General features: G+C 47.0%; 1 protein-coding gene across 3 annotated transcripts in view; it reads left to right on the plus strand.

Moving 5' to 3' along the window:
* The first annotated feature begins 4,780 nt into the window (after positions 1-4,780).
* The window catches only part of LOC140420007 (ribosome-binding protein 1-like), a 195,039-nt gene continuing 180,932 nt past the window's right edge, over positions 4,781-18,887 (plus strand). Inside the window, exon 1 of one of the 3 annotated variants that reach the window (XM_072504044.1) lies at positions 4,781-4,983. The gene's annotated coding sequence lies outside the window, so the exon portion shown is untranslated. The remainder of the gene's footprint in view (positions 4,984-18,887) is intronic. The other 2 variants (XM_072504038.1, XM_072504042.1) reach the window with 2 other exon arrangements.

The raw sequence follows: 18,887 nt of genomic DNA on the forward strand, positions 1-18,887 counted from the left end.
GTCTACATCGATTGAGACATTTCCTATCCACCCAGGTCCATGTAATCACCTTGGAGAAACAAAGGAAAACCCAGGTGAAATCCTAAGGATAACTAGGGAAGAAAAATATAAAAAACTGTTCAACAACTTCCCTGAAACAGTTTCAGGAGACCAGCTTACCATACCTGCATACTAATTTCAGTGTTCCTAGTACGAGTACACCCAAGTGTCCCTGAACATTAACTTTAGAGGTTTCATGCCTTTTAAAAACATTTTGCTTTTCTATTCTTTTGACCAAAGTGAATAACTTCAGACTTCCCCACATTATACTCCATCAGCCATCTTGTACCAACACACTCAACTTCTTTAGAAGCCTCTTTGTGTCTGCCCCACAGCCTACATCCTCACCTTGCTTTGAGAAGGTAAAGTTTGAGCTGAGGGGGATGAGTGAAGGGTCTACAATTCATGGGGATTGTTTATTATGCACTTTCAAGAATTGGTTGCCATCAAACATGGGGGGGTGGTGGTGATGGGAGAAAGGGAGGGTTGGAGTTATTGTTGCTTTTGATTACACTGTTTACTGATTGACTGTTAATTTTTTTTTACCTGGAATATACGGGTGGATGTTTTGGCCTGTATATTGAGCAGGGTGCTGTTTTTATTAGGGGGATTGTTATTGTATTTGTTTTTGTTTGTTTTTTCCTTTGTTGTTTGATGAAAATGTGGAGAACAAAAAGATTTTTTTTTAAAGATGAGAGGGTGGAATAGTGGGGTGATCTTTTGGAGATTTGGTGCAGACTCGATGGGTCCAATGGCCGGCCCCCTTCTGTACTGTAGGGATTCTATGAACTGAGTGGCTTGCTAGGCATCAACCGCATTACTGTGGATCTGGGTCACACATGAGAAGATTTCCTTCCCGAAAGGGCATCAGTGAACCAGCCTTTTGTTTTGAACAATGATCATTGATGATGTCCTCATGGTAGCCATCACTGATGCCAGCTTTATATTTCAGATTCATTTAATTGAATTTAAATTCCACCAAATGCAATGGCGAGATTTGAATCCATGCCCACAGAACATTCTCCTGGGTGTTTGGATTAGGGCGGCATGGTGGCACAATGGTTAGCACTGTTACCTCACAGCGCCAGCGACCCGAGTTCAATTCCGGCCTTGCATTACTGTGTGAAGCTTACATGTTCTCCCTATAAGAACATAGAACATACAGTGCAGAAGGAGGCCATTCGGCCCATCGAGTCAGCACCGACCCACTTAAACCCTCACTTCCACCCCATCCCTGTAACCCAATAACCCCTCCTAACCTTTTTTGGTCACTAAGGGTAATTTATCATGGCCAATCCACCTAACCTGCACGTCTTTGGACTGTGGGAGGAAACCGGAGCACCCAGAGGAAACCCACGCAGACACGGGGAGTACGTGCAGACTCCGCACAGACAGTAACCCAGCAGGGAATCGAAACTGGGACCCTGGAGCTGTGAAGCCACAGTGCTAATCACTTGAGCTACCGTGCGGCCCTAAATGTCTGTGTGGATTTCCTCCGGGTCCTCCAATTTCCTCCCACAGTCCAAAGATGTGCAGGTTAGGTGGATTAGCCGTGCTAAAAATTGCCCCTTAGTGTCCAAAGATGTGCAGGTTAGGTGGGGTTACAGAGATTGGGCTAGGGAGTGGGCCTAGGTAGGATGCTCGGTAGCATAATGGTTAGCACTGGTGCTTCACAGGGCGGAATTGGCATGTTCTCCTCGTGTCTACGTGGGTTTCCTTTGGGTGCTGCGGTTTCCTTCCACAAGTCCCGAAAGACATGCTTGTTAGGGGTGAATTGGGTATTCTGAATCCTTCTTCCATGTACCCAAACAGGCGCCGGAATGTGGGGACTAGGGGAGTTTCACAGTGACTTAATTGCAGTGTTAATGTAAGCCTACTTGTGACACTAATAAAGATTATTACTGATTCAATGGGACAAAAGGCCTCCTTCTGTCCTGTAGGGATTCTATAAAATTACTAGTCCAATGTACTTTACCACTACACCACAATATTTTGCTTCAGTATCTGTACCCCTGCTGACCATTTTGCACACTGACCAGGTTATGAAGTGTGGGAAATAGACTCTGGAGAGTGCAGGACACATGAGTGGGACTGTGCTAGAAACAGGAACCTCCCCTTCAACTTACCCCTATCCCGATTCAAAGTAAATTCCAATCTTGATAGCCCAAAGCTTTTCCAACAGTTTGACTCAAAAGAAAGAAAGCCTTATATTTACATCACGCCCTTCACAATCCCAGGATGTCCCAAATTAGTTTACAGCTAACATGTTTTGAAGTGTAGTTGCTGTTGCAATGTGAGAAAGGTGGCAGTCAAATTGCACAAAGCAACGAGATATTGAGCAGGTAACCTGTCCCGATAACTTAGAGTTATTAGGACTCCATTTTACCTTCATATCCAGAAGATATCAAAAAATATCCTTTTACAGAGAATTTCACAGACTCCTGGAGGAAGCTATGGAATAATTTGAACCAAGTGCCAGTAATACAAGTTTAACTGAATGCTGACATCCGCCATCTCCCAGGGACGAGGACTGTTTGTGATACTTATGGTATTGTAATCAGAATGACAAAGGCTGTGGGTAATACTAAATAGTGTGAGAAAGGAGGGTATTATTAAAAAAGACATTTTACCCCAGACAGATGGAAGTCAACTAAGGTTTAATATTGAGAACTGTTTTGGTGCTAAGAAACGTACATGCAATTAAACAATCAGAACTATATTGTTGAATAAGGTGCAACAGGAAAAAGATTAGGGTGTGCCTTCTGGCTAAATGCTAAAAATCCTGCAGCACAGTAGACCGGTTATTGCCAAGGCAAGTAGAATGCATGGGTGTGTACACTGATCCATTCAAAGAGTAAAGAGTGATGCACTTTTTGTCTCTTTCAGTACTGTAAAGCTGTATGATTATATTACAGATCGAATTCATAGAATATATGCACTCTCATCCCTAATTCAGTAATAAGGGTTATGGTTCAAACCATATTAAAGTGGAAAAATTGTCCCTTCCAAATTTAATGTAAAATCTGTTTATGACACTGATCCTCATATTAGATCATACAATCCCTACAATGCAGAAGGAAGCCATTCAGCCCATTGAATCTGCACCGCATCCTGACCAGGCTCCCACCCTATTCCTGCAACCCTGTAACCCCACTTAACCCGCATACCCCTGGACACTATGGAGCAATTTAGCATAGCCAATCCACTTAACCTGCACATCTTTGGACTGTGGGAAGAAACCGGAGCACCCAGAGGAAACCCACGCAGATATGGGGAGAATCCACGCAGTCACCAAGGCCGAAATTGAATCTGGGCCCCTGGCGCTGTGAGGCAGCAGGGCTAACCACTGTGCTACCCCTTTAACCTTGAAAAGGACCATTTCACCAGAATGATACTGGCTGATAATGTTCGAGCAGGGCCATTCAGGAGTGAACTCAGAAAGCACTTTTCACATATGCTGGATATCGACAACTCAACCCCCCTAGTCAATTGAGAGTGATAGATTTTTTTTGTTAGGTAAGTGTATCAATGAATATGAAATGAAGGCGAGTAAGTAGAGTTAAGCCATGATCTGATTGACGAACAGAAAGACTGGAGGGGCAGAATGGCCTGCTCCTGTTCCCACACAATTGACACCATGAAACCGGAGCAGTCCTGATTTTGTAACAGCACACCTCGGATTTCAAATATAATTTAAGATTATGCACACAAACTGTAGCTGGAAAACGCCCTCATACTGTTTACAATATAGCTGTCCAAAAAAAAATTGCTTGTAATCAATCATGATGAATGTGAAATAGGGTCCCTGTCCCTAGCAATCTCAGTGTATCATTGTCATAGTCGCTAGCTATAAAGGGTTGTTATTAAGACTGAACATGTCGCTGACATGGTTGCATAACCACAGAGTGGTGAAAGCATATAGGATTTTGAAAGAAACTCGCTATTGTGCAGTGGAAATACGCACGTTTCTTTTTAAGGGACCCTTTAATAAAATCTATGGAACTGTCAACTTTGTGAAAGCGTTTACGGGCAGCATGCAGGACTGCTGCTGGCTGCACATCCATTTAAAAACCTGAAGCTGCGCCTGAGATAAATGCACCCTGCATAATTCAAGATTTTTAAACCACAGTGCGCTCCCGTCACTCTCCCTGAGTGACATTTGCCAGCTCGGTGCCTGCGTGTTTCGGGCGGAATGTACCAACGCCGGGATGCAACGCACCCTGAAAATGCCGCCGCTCTGAAAGAAAATCCTTTCAAATTCAGTGACTGCTTGGCCGTCTTGCCTCTCCCACCTTAAGGGAAGCTTGAAGCGGCGAGGCTGGGAAACGGGAGCGCAGCTGCAGTGCGCGCGCCCGTGGATCCGGGCCACGTTCCATTCCCGGGGGGAGCACGGGGACGAAACCCGGGCCACGTTCCATTCCCGGGGGGAGCACGGGGACGAAACCCGGGCCACGTTCCATTCCAGGGGCAGGAGGGGGGAAAACGAAACCCGGGCCACGTTCCATTCCCGGGGGAACAGGGAGGAGCGGGGAGTAAGCGAAACACGGGCCACGTTCCATTCCCAGAGTGGGGGGGATGAACTACATCTCCCGGCACGCTCCGCGGCCACCTTGTCCTTCCCCTGCCCGGCTATTAGCCGACGCCGGGCCTGGGCGACCAATGTCAGCTGGCGGTGGAGGGGGCGGGGGTAAGTATCGGGCCGGTTGCCAGCGCTGAGGGAGAGAAGTGCCACGACTCCAAGGCGCTCGAGCTCACTTCGTCCTGTGAATCGGCGGGGAGGGAGAGGAGGCAGGGGTGGGGGAAGAAGAAAATAAAGAAGAAATAGAAAGGTGGGAGAGTTGTTGAAGGACAGGGAAGGCACGACCAGCACCGCACCACAGTTAGATTCCAGAGCTCAGGAGGCAGACCCCCCCCCCCACCCCACAGGCTTGTCTCACGTTTGAGGTAAGGAAGCTCCCATTGAATATAATGCAGGGCATTGTGCCCCCTCACTGGGGGGGGGGGGGGGGGGGGCGGGCATTGACTGGGGGGCTCTGTTATCCTCCATTCCCTACCCCCTCCCTAAACATTGCCCTGTTACTAACTGTCTCTGATGCTAAGGAACCTTTTCATTCTGTTGAACACTGTGCATACGTGTTCAACTGGGGGAGGGGGCGAGACTGGGAGTGAGGGGAATTAATTACAAATAAAAGCCTTCTTTCTGACTGTGGGGTTTTTTTCTGACTGGGAATAAATGCAGCGGTGTGTTGAAGTGGATGGGCGAAGTGCACGTCCTGTCAAATGTCTGGATCCACTGAGTGAAACCTTTTTTTTCAAAGGAGCAACTTTTGATGAACGTTAGAGATTGGGGGGGGGGGGGGGGGGTCTATTTTAAGTTATGCTGAAATTTAGGTTTTGCATTTCTTTTCCGAGTGTACATCGGTGTCTGTTTTATTTTAGTGCCATTGCAATAAGCAGGTCGACTTGAGTTGGAAGTACCTGTGACACGCAACGTTCCGATCAGAGGTTAAGAATTGAAAGCACGGTGACTTAAAGCAGGTTAAAAGAAATACAACCGATCTGTCGAAAAGGTCACAGACCTGAAACGTTTGGCTGTTCCTCGCTCCACAGATGCTGACCCGATCTGCTGAATATTTCCAGCATTTTCTGTTTTTATTTCAGGTTTCCAGCACGATCAGCGACATTGCGCTTTGATTAAAGAAGTTAGCTTGCTTTTGAAGTACTTTTAATACGGGCTTCTTGTTCGTTCTTGGACCTTTGAGCCATCGGTCCAACAGTTGTGCAAACGTGCTCCTGGAATTATCATTGACCAAACGAGGGGAAATCCGAAGCAGCTTTTATTTAGAGAAACCGTTCTTTTAAGTATTCCGCAGAAGAAAAAGCGGGCGATAGAAGAGATTGCAGTGGCTGCATTTTCTAATGCAATTAAAATGGTTTTGGTGTCTGGGAGAATGTAGCTTGGGAGGATTAAGAGCACTGGGAATTGGGACTGAAGTTTGGTTGAGGCAGAGAGAATCTGTCAGACATTCCTCAAATTAACCGTGTTCCGAAACCCTCCTACTTCCTTGTTGCTGAAAGAAAATTCTTTATTTTAATTGTCTGGAAGTTTTGATTGCAATCACGGGGATCTCTTTCCTTGGATTTGGTAAAAGAGTCTCCCTGTAAAGACACAGACTGCAAAAGAAGCTGCTGGGAGCTTATTTTCAGCAGCTAACGGTTTTTTTGAGGGGGCAGACTGAGGAATGTGTGTACACGTTGGCTCTCTGAAATGCTGAAGATCCGGCAATGAAATCTGACCACTCAGAAACTGCCTCATCTTAATAGAGTGTCACTGGGATCCGGCACCGACACCGAGAGAGAGACGCGTGGTCCTAAAGCCGCCACTTTATTATGCCAGCCTCTTGTGACTGGTCCCAGGTCCAACCAAGAACTGACGTGGGAGGAGAAGCTGATTTCTATTTAATCACCCTTGTGTAATTAATTCTTTCGGTGCCCATACATTTATTTGTTCCGACTGTTTCCTTAGCACGAATAGAGTCCTGGGATGTCACCTTGTTTGAATTAAATAGATGTAATTTCCAGTTTGTTCATTGCAGATTTGAGGTGATATTTGTTAAAGACTGACAACGTCTTGTGATTATACTGGACTTAACAGTGCAAAGCAATAGCATCCAGTACTGTCTTTCCTTCTGCATCTCTTTCTGTCTGTTAAAGTCTTTATAAGCCCCCTCCAGTATTTATGTAGTAGCTGGGAGTGAAGGGGAAATGTCCTATTTATGCCCATCTCCATTTGCTCAAAGTTGGTGGGAGTGATGCTGCTTTCTTCACCATCGCATTCCCCATCCTGCCTCTCCCAGTTCCCCTCACTCTTCTTCCACCCCCAGTCCTCCCATATCACATCCCTCTGGCCCCAGTCCTCACAGCATTCCTGAACCTCCCAACCCACTGCTGCAGTCCACTGCCCCTCGCCGCCACCCCTGCCCTCTCCTTCCTTACCCTCTTCTCCCGCAGTCCTAACTCCCCACCCACTATGCCCTTTCTCTTCCCACTACATGTCCTCTCGCCCCTCCACACATTCTCTCGCCCTTACATGTCCTCTCACTCCTTAATACACCTCTCGCCCCTCTGTGCAATCTCTCACCCCTCCACGTGTCCTCTCACCCCTCTGCTCGTCCTCTTGCCCCTCCGCATGTCCTCTCCTCCGCGCATCCCCTGCCTTTCTGCATGTCCTTCAGTGGATCCTCTCGCAACTCCGCGTGCCCTCACTTGTTTATTTTCCAAGGTGATGGAGAGTTGATCATACAAAGAACAAAGAAATGTACAGCACAGGAACAGGCCCTTCGGCCCTCCAAGCCCGTGCCGACCATGCTGCCCGACTAAACTACAATCTTCTACACTTCCTGGGTCCGTATCCCTCTATTCCCATCCTATTCACGTATTTGTCAAGATGACCCTTAAATGTCACTCTCGTCCCTGCTTCCACCACCTCCTCCGGTAGCGAGTTCCAGGCACCCACTACCCTCTGCGTAAAATACTTGCCTCGTACATCTACTCTAAACCTTGCCCCTCTCACCTTAAACCTATGCCCCCTAGTAATTGACCCCTCTACCCCAGGGAAAAGCCTCTGACTATCCACTCTGTCTATGCCCCTCATAATTTTGTAGACCTCTATCAGGTCGCCCCTCAATCTCCTTTGTTCCAGTGAGAACAAACCGAGTTTATTCAACCGCTCCTCATAGCTAATGCCCTCCATACCAGGCAACATTCTGGTAAATCTCTTCTGCACCCTCTCTAAAGCCTCCACATCCTTCTGGTAGTGTGGCGACCAGAATTGAACACTATACTCCAAGTGTGGCCTAACTAAGGTTCTATACAGCTGCAACATGACTTGCCAATTCTTATACTCAATGCCCCGGCCAATGAAGGCAAGCATGCCGTATGCCTTCTTGACTACCTTCTCCACCTGTGTTGCCCCTTTCAGTGACCTGTGGACCTGTACTCCTAGATCTCTTTGACTTTCAATACTCTTGAGGGTTCTACCATTCACTGTATATTCCCTACCTGCATTAGTCCTTCCAAAATGCATTACCTCACATTTGTCCGGATTAAACTCCATCTGCCATCTCACCGCCCAAGTCTCCAGACAATCTAAATCCTGCTGTATCCTCTGACAGTCCTCATCGCTATCCGCAATTCCACCAACCTTTGTGTCGTCTGCAAACTTACTAATCAGACCAAGTTACATTTTCCTCCAAATCATTTATATATACTACAAACAGCAAAGGTCCCAGCACTGATCCCTGTGGAACACCACTGGTCACAGCCCTCCAATTAGAAAAGCATCCTTCCATTGCTACTCTCTGCCTTCTATGGCCTAGCCAGTTCTGTAATCACCTTGCCAGCTCACCCCTGATCCCGTGTGACTTCACCTTTTGTACTAGTCTACCATGAGGGACCTTGTCAAAGGCCTTACTGAAGTCCATATAGACAACATCCACTGCCCTACCTGCATCAATCATCTTAGTGACCTCCTCGAAAAACTCTATCAAGTTAGTGAGACACGACCTCCCCTTCACAAAACCATGCTGCCTCTCACTAATGCGTCCATTTGCTTCCAAATGGGAGTAGATCCTGTCTCGAAGAATTCTCTCCAGTAATTTCCCTACCACTGAAGTAAGGCTCACCGGCCTGTAGTTCCCTGGATTATCCTTGCTACCCTTCTTAAACAGAGGAACAACATTGGCTATTCTCCAGTCCTCCGGGACATCCCCTGAAGACAGTGAGGATCCAAAGATTTCTGTCAAGGCCCCAGCAATTTCCTCTCCAGCCTCCTTCAGTATTCTGGGGTAGATCCCATCAGGCCCTGGGGACTTATCTACCTTAATATTTTTTAAGACACCCAACACCTCGTCTTTTTGGATCTCAATGTGACCCAGGCTATCTACACACCCTTCTCCAGACTCAACATCTACCAATTTCTTCTCTTTGGTGAATACTGATGCAAAGTATTCATTTAGTACCTCGCCCATTTCCTCTGGCTCCACACATAGATTCCCTTGCCTATCCTTCAGTGGGCCAACCGTTTCCCTGGCTACCCTCTTGCTTTTTATGTACGTGTAAAAAGCCTTGGGATTTTCCTTAACCCTATTTGCCAATGACTTTTCGTGACCCCTTCTTGCCCTCCTGGCTCCTTGCTTAAGTTCCTTCCTACTTTCCTTATTTTCCACGCAGGCTTCGTCTGTTCCCAGCCTTTTAGCCCTGACAAATGCCTCCTTTTTCTTTTTGACGAGGCCTACAATATCTCACGCAAGGTTCCCGAAAATTGCCGTATTTATCCTTCTTCCTCACAGGAACATGCCGGTTCTGAATTCCTTTCAACTGACACTTGAAAGCCTCCCACATGTCAGATGTTGATTTGCCCTCAAACATCCGCCCCCAATCTATGTTCTTCAGTTCCCGCCTAATATTGTTATAATTAGCCTTCCCCCAATTTAGCACATTCGTCCTAGGACCACTCTTATCCTTGTCCACCAGTACTTTAAAACTTACTGATTTGTGGTCACTGTTACCGAAATGCTCCCCTACTGAAACATCTGCCACCTGGCCGTGCTCATTCCCCAATACCAGGTCCAGTACCGCCCCTTCCCTTGTTGGACTGTCTACATATTGTTTTAAGAAGCCTTCCTGGATGCTCCTTACAAACTCCGCCCCGTCTAAGCCCCTGGCACTAAGTGAGTCCCAGTCAACATTGGGGAAGTTGAAGTCTCCCATCACCACAACCCTGTTGTTTTTACTCTTTTCCAAAATCTGTCTACCTATCTGCTCCTCTATCTCCCGCTGGCTGTTGGGAGGCCTGTAGTAAACCCCCAACATTGTGACTGCACCCTTCTTATTCCTGATCTCTACCCATATAGCCTCACTGCCCTCTGAGGTGTCCTCCCGCAGTACAGCTGTGATATTCTCCCTAACCAGTAGCGCAACTCCGCCTCCCCTTTTACATCCCCCTCTATCCCGCCTGAAACATCTAAATCCTGGAACGTTTAGCTGCCAATCCTGCCCTTCCCTCAACCAGGTCTCTGTAATGGCAACAACATCATAGTTCCAAGTACTAATCCAAGCTCTAAGTTCATCTGCCTTACCCGTAATACTTCTTGCATTAAAACATATGCACTTCAGGCCACCAGACCCGCTGTGTTCAGCAGCTTCTCTCTGTCTGCTCTGCCTCAGAGCCCCACTGTCCCTATTCCCTAGTTCTCCCTCAATGTTCTCACCTTCTGACCTATTGCTCCCGTGCCCACCCCCCTGCCATACTAGTTTAAACCCTCCCGTGTGACACTAGCAAACCTCGCTGCCAGGATATTTATGCCTCTCCGGTTTAGATGCAACCCGTCCTTATATAGGTCACACCTGCCCCGGAAGAGCTCCCAGTGGTCCAGATAATGGAAACCCTCCCTCCTACACCAGCTGTTTAGCCACGTGTTTAGCTGCTCTATCTTCCTATTTCTAGCCTCACTGGCACGTGGCACAGGGAGTAATCCCGAGATTACAACCCTCGAGGTCCTGTCTTTTAACTTTCTGCCTATCTCCCTGAACTCCTGCTGCAGGACCTCATGCCCCTTCCTGCCTATGTCGTTAGTACCAATATGTACAACGACCTCTGCCTGTTTGCCCTCCCCCTTCAGGATGCCCTCTACCCGTTCGGAGACATCCTGGGACATCCAGGGAGGCAACATACCATCCTGGAGTCTCTTTCACGTCCACAGAAGTGCCTATCTGTGCCCCTGACTATAGAGTCCCCTATTACTATTGCTCTTCTGCGCTTTGACCCTCCCTTCTGAACATCAGAGCCAGCCGTGGTGCCACTGCTCTGGCTGCTGCTGTTTTCCCCTGATAGGCTAACCCCCCCGACAGTATCCAAAGGGGTATACCTGTTCGAGAGGGGGACAACCACAGGGGATTCCTGCACTGACTGCCTGCCCTTTCTGGTGGTCATCCATTTCTCTGCCTGCACCTTGGGTGTGACCACATTTATATAACTGCGATCTATGACGCTTTCCGCCACCTGCATTCTCCTAAGTGCATCCAATTGCTGCTCCAACCGAACCATGCGGTCTGTGAGGAGCTCCAGTTGGGTGCACTTTCTGCAGATGAAGCCATCCGGGACGCTGGAAACCTCCCGGACCTGCCACATCTCACAGTCAGAGCACTGCACCCCTCTAACTGACATTGCGTCAATTAATTAAAATTAAAAGTTTTAAAAATGTTTTTTTATATATTTTTCAAAATTTTTCAAAGTTACTGTTAACTATCTGTTTCCTAGCACTAGATTTCTAATATAAATGCGAAAGCTAAATATAGTACTCTCCGATCTCTGGCTTAAATAACCTTCTAAATTATTATTAAGTAATTATGTTTAATTAGTTACCAATGCTTAATTTAGTTTTGATTCCCAACCAGCCACTCAGGTCACAGCTTTTCTGTGATGTCACTTCAGTTTCCCCCCGACACACACAATTTGAAAAAGGTATAAAAGTAAAAATGAGTAAAAATCACCTACTTCCTTCTTACCTTCTGAGTGTCTTAGATGTTCTCAGGTTCTCTCCCTGACAGAGACTGCTCCTCCTTCTCCGAACGTAGCAATAATCGATACAGGAGACTAGTGCAGTAATATATAGGTGTCACCCATGGAGGCTGGGGGGTGGAATGAGGAGGGATATACTTATCCTACCCACGCTCCCACCTAAAATCTTGCTCTGTTCCCACTACTAAATCCTGGAGTTGTTTCCTAAGCTCCTTGCCTTTATTTATGTGACTCTTTCTCTATCCTAATATACTGTGTCAAGGAGTGGTCGGATAATTTATCATCATAGACTCCTGCTGCGTGATTCTCCGTCGCCGGGTTCCTCCGCTTCATCGGCAGTGCACCCAAGCCTGCGGGTTTCCCGACGGCATGCGGTGGCCACAATGGGAAACCCTATTGGCCATCTGCGGGAACGGAGAATGCCGCTGCCGGCGTGGACGTGTCGCGTTGGAAAATGGGGCTGGCGGGACGGAGAATCCTGCCCCTGACCTTGGCAAAAACACGGCATGAAGAAAGAAAGACTTGCATTTATAAAGTGCCTATTGTAATCTCAGGATATCCCAAAGCACTTTACAGCCAATGAAATACTTTAGTGGAGGCACTATTATAATGTGGGAAAATCAGCCGTTAATTAGCGCACAGCAAACTCCCAGCAACAGCAATGTGACAATGATCAGATAATCTGATTTCATTTTAGCTTTGGAGGGACATTTTAGCGATGGTCAAGACACCAGGGAGCACCCCACTGTTCTTCTTCAAGGTCATGGAATGGCACCTGAAGTGCAAGAAGGAACAAAAGTCGCAGAGCTACAGGGAAAGGGCATGAAGTGGGACTTCATTGATAGATCTTGGAGAGAGAATTGGCATGGACTCAAAGGGCCAAATGACCTCCTCCATTCTATAGGATTCTGTACTTCTGTGTCTGCCATAAAGGGCAAATGGGACTTCAGCATATGTCTTATTAAAGAATTAAATATCATTGAAGACCAGGGGCTGAATTCTCCACCGTTGGGACTCTCCATTTTGCCGGCAGCCCGGGGGTTTCCCAACAGCGTGGGGCTGCCCCCTATGGGAAACCCCATTGACCGGCCGGCGTAACAGAGCATTGCGCCGGCGGGGTGAAACAGAAATGTATTGTGGCGGGGCGGAGATTCCAGCCCCAGGATCCTCCCCCTAGTGCGGACTTTAAAAAAAAAAATTTAGAGTACCCAATTATTTTTTCCAATTAAGGGGCAATTTAGCGTGCCCAATCTGCCTATCCTGCACCCAGGGCCGGGATTCAAACCCGGGTCCTCAGTGCCATAGGCAGCAATGCTAACTACTGTGCCACCGTGCTGCCCCTCCCTGGTGCGGAGTTGACACAAGGTCATATGGAAACATCCATCACCTGTGGTTGGGATATAATATGGGAGAGGGGTACATTTGGAAATAACCCTTGGCAGGGGTGGAGGAAGGGAACGATAAAGAATATGAATAAAATATTGGAGTGCATCATTAGAAACCTTGTGTTTTCTACAGTCCACAAAGGTATGTGCGTAAACCGTTGACTTTTACGAACATGAATCTATAGCTGGCTGCTCTCCTTTTTCCTCCTCTCTCTCTCTTTATGTGGGGAACACCAGGCCAGCAACATCACTGTTAACCTTATCTGTCCTGTGAAAGGCAGCTTTACAGATTAAAAGAACATCTCCACTCAATTTCGAAGCCTTCAGGCAAGGAACTGACTGTGTTGCATTTCAAACGATGAGGTAACCGGTTATTGTACAAGACCTTTGGTGGGTAACTTTAGAAGGGTCACTGTATCACAAGTTCTTCAGCAACTAAACCTGGAGGTATTGGCAAATGCAGGTAACTCACTTTGATTTTTAGAATGTAGAACTCCCTCTGTCATGGGTTACATGAGTATCCACTGAGGTTTCCTGGTTTCCTTTTCTCGGCACAAACCTGCCTAGAAGAAGATCTTGAAAACATTGAAAAGTTGGCATTTCTTTTCAATGCGGTGTACCCCTCCAGAGGATTTAAAAAAAAATGTTGGACAAGGAAGTGGTGGACCACCTTCTTCTGCACTGTAATGTTTGATATAATTGAGGGACTCGCTAACAGGGGGAGTTGAGAGTCAGTTGCCCTGGTGTGAGATTGAAGATACATAAAGAGCAGACTGGATAACAACTGGTATTCTTTCCTAAACAACATTAGTGAACCAGGTGGGTTTTTATGAGATTCTGAAAGTTTAATAGAACCACAGAATCCCTACAGTGCAGAAGGAGGCCATTTGACCCATCAAGTCTGCACTGACCCTCTGAAAGAACACACTACCTTGCCCTATCCCCATAACCCCATCTATCACACATATCCTTGAACAATTAGGGGCAATTTAGCATGGCCAGTCCACCTAACCTACACATCTTTGGACTGTGGGAGGAAACCCACACAGACAGGGGGAAAATGTGCAAACACCACACAGACAGTGACCTAGGGTCATAATTAAAACTGGGTCCCTGGCGCTGTGAAGCAGCAGTGCTAACCACTGTGCCATCATGTTTAATTTTTATTTATGTGCCCTCGCTGGAAATGTATGCGATGTTTGGTGTGGGGAGGATTGGGTTTGACACGGACAGTGTCCAAATTGATGCCATGAGACGGAGCACTTGGATTAGTAGCTATGTGACATCCCTCCACTTGGCTACCACTTGTTGCCATTTCATTCTTTAATATAAATTTAGTGTCCAATTCATTTTTTCCAATTAAGGGGCAATTTAGCATGACCAATCCATCTACCCTGTGCATCTTTGGGTTGTGTGGGTGAAACCCACTCAAACCTGGGGAGAATGTGCAAACTCCACACAGACAATGACCCAGAGCCAGGATCGAACCTGGGACCTCGGCGCATGAGGCAACTGTGCTAACCACCGCACCAGCATGCTGCTCTCTTTGTCGCTATTTCTGTCTGCTTCCTGTTATCTATCATCAGTCATCGAACTCAGAGCAAAATTGACAAAAGATAAGATCTCTCAAAGGTTGAACTTCACACACTCGGAGGCTGGCGAGGAGAGCACTTGGAAAGCTACATCTAGAGTTAATAAAGTTGTGGGTGAAGGTTTCAGCAGCAAATGAGCTGAGGCAAGTTTGGAGAAGGGCGATCTGACAGGGGGATTCAGGAATAGCATTTTCAAACCAGAGAGTGGTTGGAATGCGAAACGCACTATATCACTGGATGTAGGTGAGTAACATAGATGCATTTGATATGGAGCTATATAAGAATGTGAGAAAGAAAGATATGTTAGTGGGGTTAGAGGAAGAGACCTGTGTGGAGAATAAACACAGACTTGGATTTGTTGGGTTAAATGGTCTGGCTGTATGTTCTATGTAAGTATAATTTAAGCTAGTCTCAGATCTAGCTGTATTGTTGAAACATTAAACTTACCCCATAATGTTTGAAATTTCATATCCAAATAAATAAGATCAAGAACAAGTTGAGAACAGGGGTTTCTCGTTTAAGATGGAGATGAGGAGGAATTTCTTCTCTCATTGGGTCTTTAGGACCCTCTTCTACAGAGAGCAATGGGGGCTGGGACACTGAATATATTCGAGGCTGAGTTAGACAATTTTTTCATTGACAGGGGTTAGTGGGGGGGAAAGACAGGAAGGTGGAGTTAAGGCTATAGGCAGAGCAACTGTGACCATATTGAACAGCAGAGCAGGCTTATTGGGCCAATCTTACCTACGATCAGTTATTCCCCATTATACATCCTTGTATCAGATTAATTGTAACATTCAGCAGTTGACTTACAAAAACGTAACCAACAATCACTTTTCACAGTAGCCACCTACAAAGACTATGGGTCGAATTCTCCCATTTTGAGTTAAAGTCCGCTGACGAGAAACATCCTGCTATCCAACGGCACTTTGCCATTTTTGGGGCCTCTGGGAGTTCTCCCTGCTGAGGCTGCACTTAGAGTGATTGCCTGCTGACGATTTTGAGCAGGAAAGGCTCCTTGCAGATCGTAGCTCCATTTTGTCCGGCAGCCCCAATCCCCCCCAACCCCCTCCACTTTAAGGTCCTAATGCTCTTCTGATCCTCCCCATCCTTGGAGAGACCCCCAGGAACCTCTCCTCAACCCCTTCTAACTGGGAAATCCCCCGTGCCTGACTCCTGGTAATTCTACTGGCAGGCTGGCAGTGCCATGGTGCCCAGATGCCAGGGGGAGTGCCAGGATGCCACCCTGGCCTGTCCCTGACCACCTGGGGGTCTCCAAAGGCCTGGGAGACCCTCCCCAGGTGTCATTATGACTGGTCCATGTTTGTGTGGACCAGTACTAAATGGCGTTCTGGTGAGGTCTCCCAGGCATGAATCCAGCAACCGGGTATCTAAAGGACCCATTATGCTCATTTAAATATTCAGAAATAGATCTCGCCTACTAAGGGCGAGATTAAGATCACGCCGGGTGGAGGGATTTGGGTGACTCGCACACGGAGCTCGATTTGGGACTTGCGTGCGATTCACCCGTTGCGCCCGGATTCGTGCCTGGCGCAATGGGGTAGCGGAATCGCGCCCTAAGCATGGTGACAGGCGACTCCAGCGGCAGCTATCCCGCCGTGCAGAGGATCCTGTACCAGATTCAGTGCTTGGACGCTCATTAATTATGCACAGGTGAGTTCCATTCCGACTCTCCTGATGGGCCGGCAGCTGATTTGTCCACCTGCCCTTATCAGATGGATTTGAAGGTCCCGGCGCCATATGTAAACACCAGTCCAGCAGACTCATATCATACTCTCCAGCCCAGCCCACATGTCTCACCAGACTGTGCACAATGTCAGCAACCCAGATGAAAAAGGCTAGCAGCCTCAAGAAGAAGTCTGTTTCTTGATTCAACCACCCTCTCCCTGAGTCCATCACCTGTGAGGTGCCCATGCCCCACTTGGACCTCTACCCAATGTATCTGGAGTCTTTGTGCACCCCCATCCAATAAACAATATGACCCCCTTGTTTGTGAGCTTTTCATGCAGTCTTGTTAGGGTCCAGCTTCCCTCGCCTCAGTCTTTCCATTGCCTTCCATTGTTCATTTTCTTCATACACCTCCTTGCCCTGCAGGCTGGCATCGTGAGCCTTCGCCCTACCCTCCCTCCCTTACACAGCCCTCCTTTCACATTTCATCCCCCCCATTGTCGTTAAAAGGCCTCACCCCATGGGCCTCACCTCACACTCCATCCCTGGTTGAACTTTGGCCCTTTGTTGCAGTGGCTGCTCGAGTACCACTGCACAGTGCTGTCCAGATAGAGGCTGATGTGTCTCATCCAGGGCAAGGTGAGCCCTACACTGCCTAACCGCAGGCGCTGATCCAAGATTGTGGAGGTTCCGTGGGTCCAGCTGCACGGTGTTGTCCATGAAGACCAACTTGGCATGGAGATGGAGGGCTGGAACTGGTCTTCCCCAGCAGAGTGGTGAACAGCACATCAGGAGCAGCACTATGGCAGAACGTTGTTGCACTCATCTTGAAGTCTCAGGCGAACTGAGAAGAGCCTTGTGCGTGCCACTCATTAGCAAGCGGCTCTGATGCCAACGTAAATTCCCACTGGCATGACACAAGATTGAAAGGCCTGACAGGGTGCCAGCGGGTAGCTGTTTTAATGAACATTCATGAAATGCAAATGAATGGAAATGTCATTTGCACCACCTGCCAGTGGGAAGAGTGACCCACCTTTGGTAAAATTGCAACGGGATTTAACGCCTCAGGTTTTTTTGGCTTTTGCGAGATTCACCACCAGACCCACCATGGGTGGATTCTGCCCTTTATACTTCATGCTTAAGCCAAATTAGATTTTATCAATAGCACTTTTTGTCATTTACCTAAATGGGAGAAACTTCCGTCTCTTATATTTAACACGTGAAACATGAGAATCCGCTATATGAATCTGCAAAATGTAATCTTCTTATGTAAAAAAAAGACCTCTCCTGTACTTTCACTCGCTGTCAGAACCTTCCAGCTCAACTTTTCCACTTCCCAAGCCAAACTCCACCGACCCACAGATCTTAAAAAACTGTTTTGTTTTACATGCTTGGTGGTTTTCAGAACATGGAAACAGAAGGAGGTCAGTCAGCCGCTTGGGTTTGTTCTGCAGTCTGGTAGATCATGACTGATGTGTGGCTCAAACCTCATTTACTACCCTTTGGCCCTATACCGAACAAAAACGTATTGGTCCCCATCTTCAGATTTTCCAATAACCCCTAACTTCTCTCTCGCCCTTTACAGCAGTGTGTGTGGAAGGGGGAGGGGGGGGGGGGGGCGAGCTAGCAATGCCCACCTTTGAAAGAATTTGTTAAAAGTTCCAGATTTCCAGTAGCCTCTGTGTGGAAAATGAACTCCCCGATTTCACTCCCGAGTGGTTTGATATCCCCTTACCTGGATTGCCTCCACCAGAGGAAATAGTTTATCTCTGTCAACCTGATCAGGCTTGAGTGTTTTTGGGGAGATAGAGGCAAGACAGATTTATCTGAATTTAGGGGGAGATTTTGGTTGGATCACTGCCAGTCAAGTGGATCTGATAGCAGTTGCCTTCAAGAAATCAAGAAACTTAATTCGGGCTCACCGAGGAGCTCAGCAGTTTTCGTATGTTATTTTATTAATGAAATCTGCCAGAATATAAGAAATGGGAAAGCAGTTTGAAGGGATACTATTGATGTCTGATAAGTCAAGAATGATCTATTCGAAAGGCATTTGATGCTACAGTCAACCTTACAGAAGGGATGCAGAAACTACATTGCAGAGAGACAATAAGAACTCATTGTATAAGAGGTTGATTGGTGAGTACTTAGGGAGCAAACAGATCATACTATCCTCAAAGGACGTGATTGGAAAATCAAACTGACAAGACCCCCTCGAGTATAATTCCCAAAACCAATGGCGAGTTACAAAGGAACAAGAGTGGTACATTCAGGAGCTCAATCCTGTTCTGTCATTGAATTAGATCATGCTTGTTCAGGATATTAATTTCACCTACCCTATTCACCTTTGTTCCATATACCTTACTAGTCTTTTGGGACTTTAGATTTGGGAGACCTCAAAGACCTATCAATCTCTGGTTTTGAAGTTTTTAACTGATCTAGCCTCCGCAGTCTTCTGTGGTGTGCCCCAATGTAATTCACTAGTTGGAGCCAGACTAATTTCGGACTGAGGTAAGACTGGCACCTTCTGGCTCCACATTAATGTATGTGCTTAAGAAAGATTACCTGACGGCTTCCTTTAAGGGCTGTTGTAGCTCCTTAAGC

Source organism: Scyliorhinus torazame, chromosome 1 (assembly GCF_047496885.1).
Source record: "Scyliorhinus torazame isolate Kashiwa2021f chromosome 1, sScyTor2.1, whole genome shotgun sequence".
NCBI classification, from domain to species: Eukaryota; Metazoa; Chordata; class Chondrichthyes; order Carcharhiniformes; family Scyliorhinidae; genus Scyliorhinus; species Scyliorhinus torazame.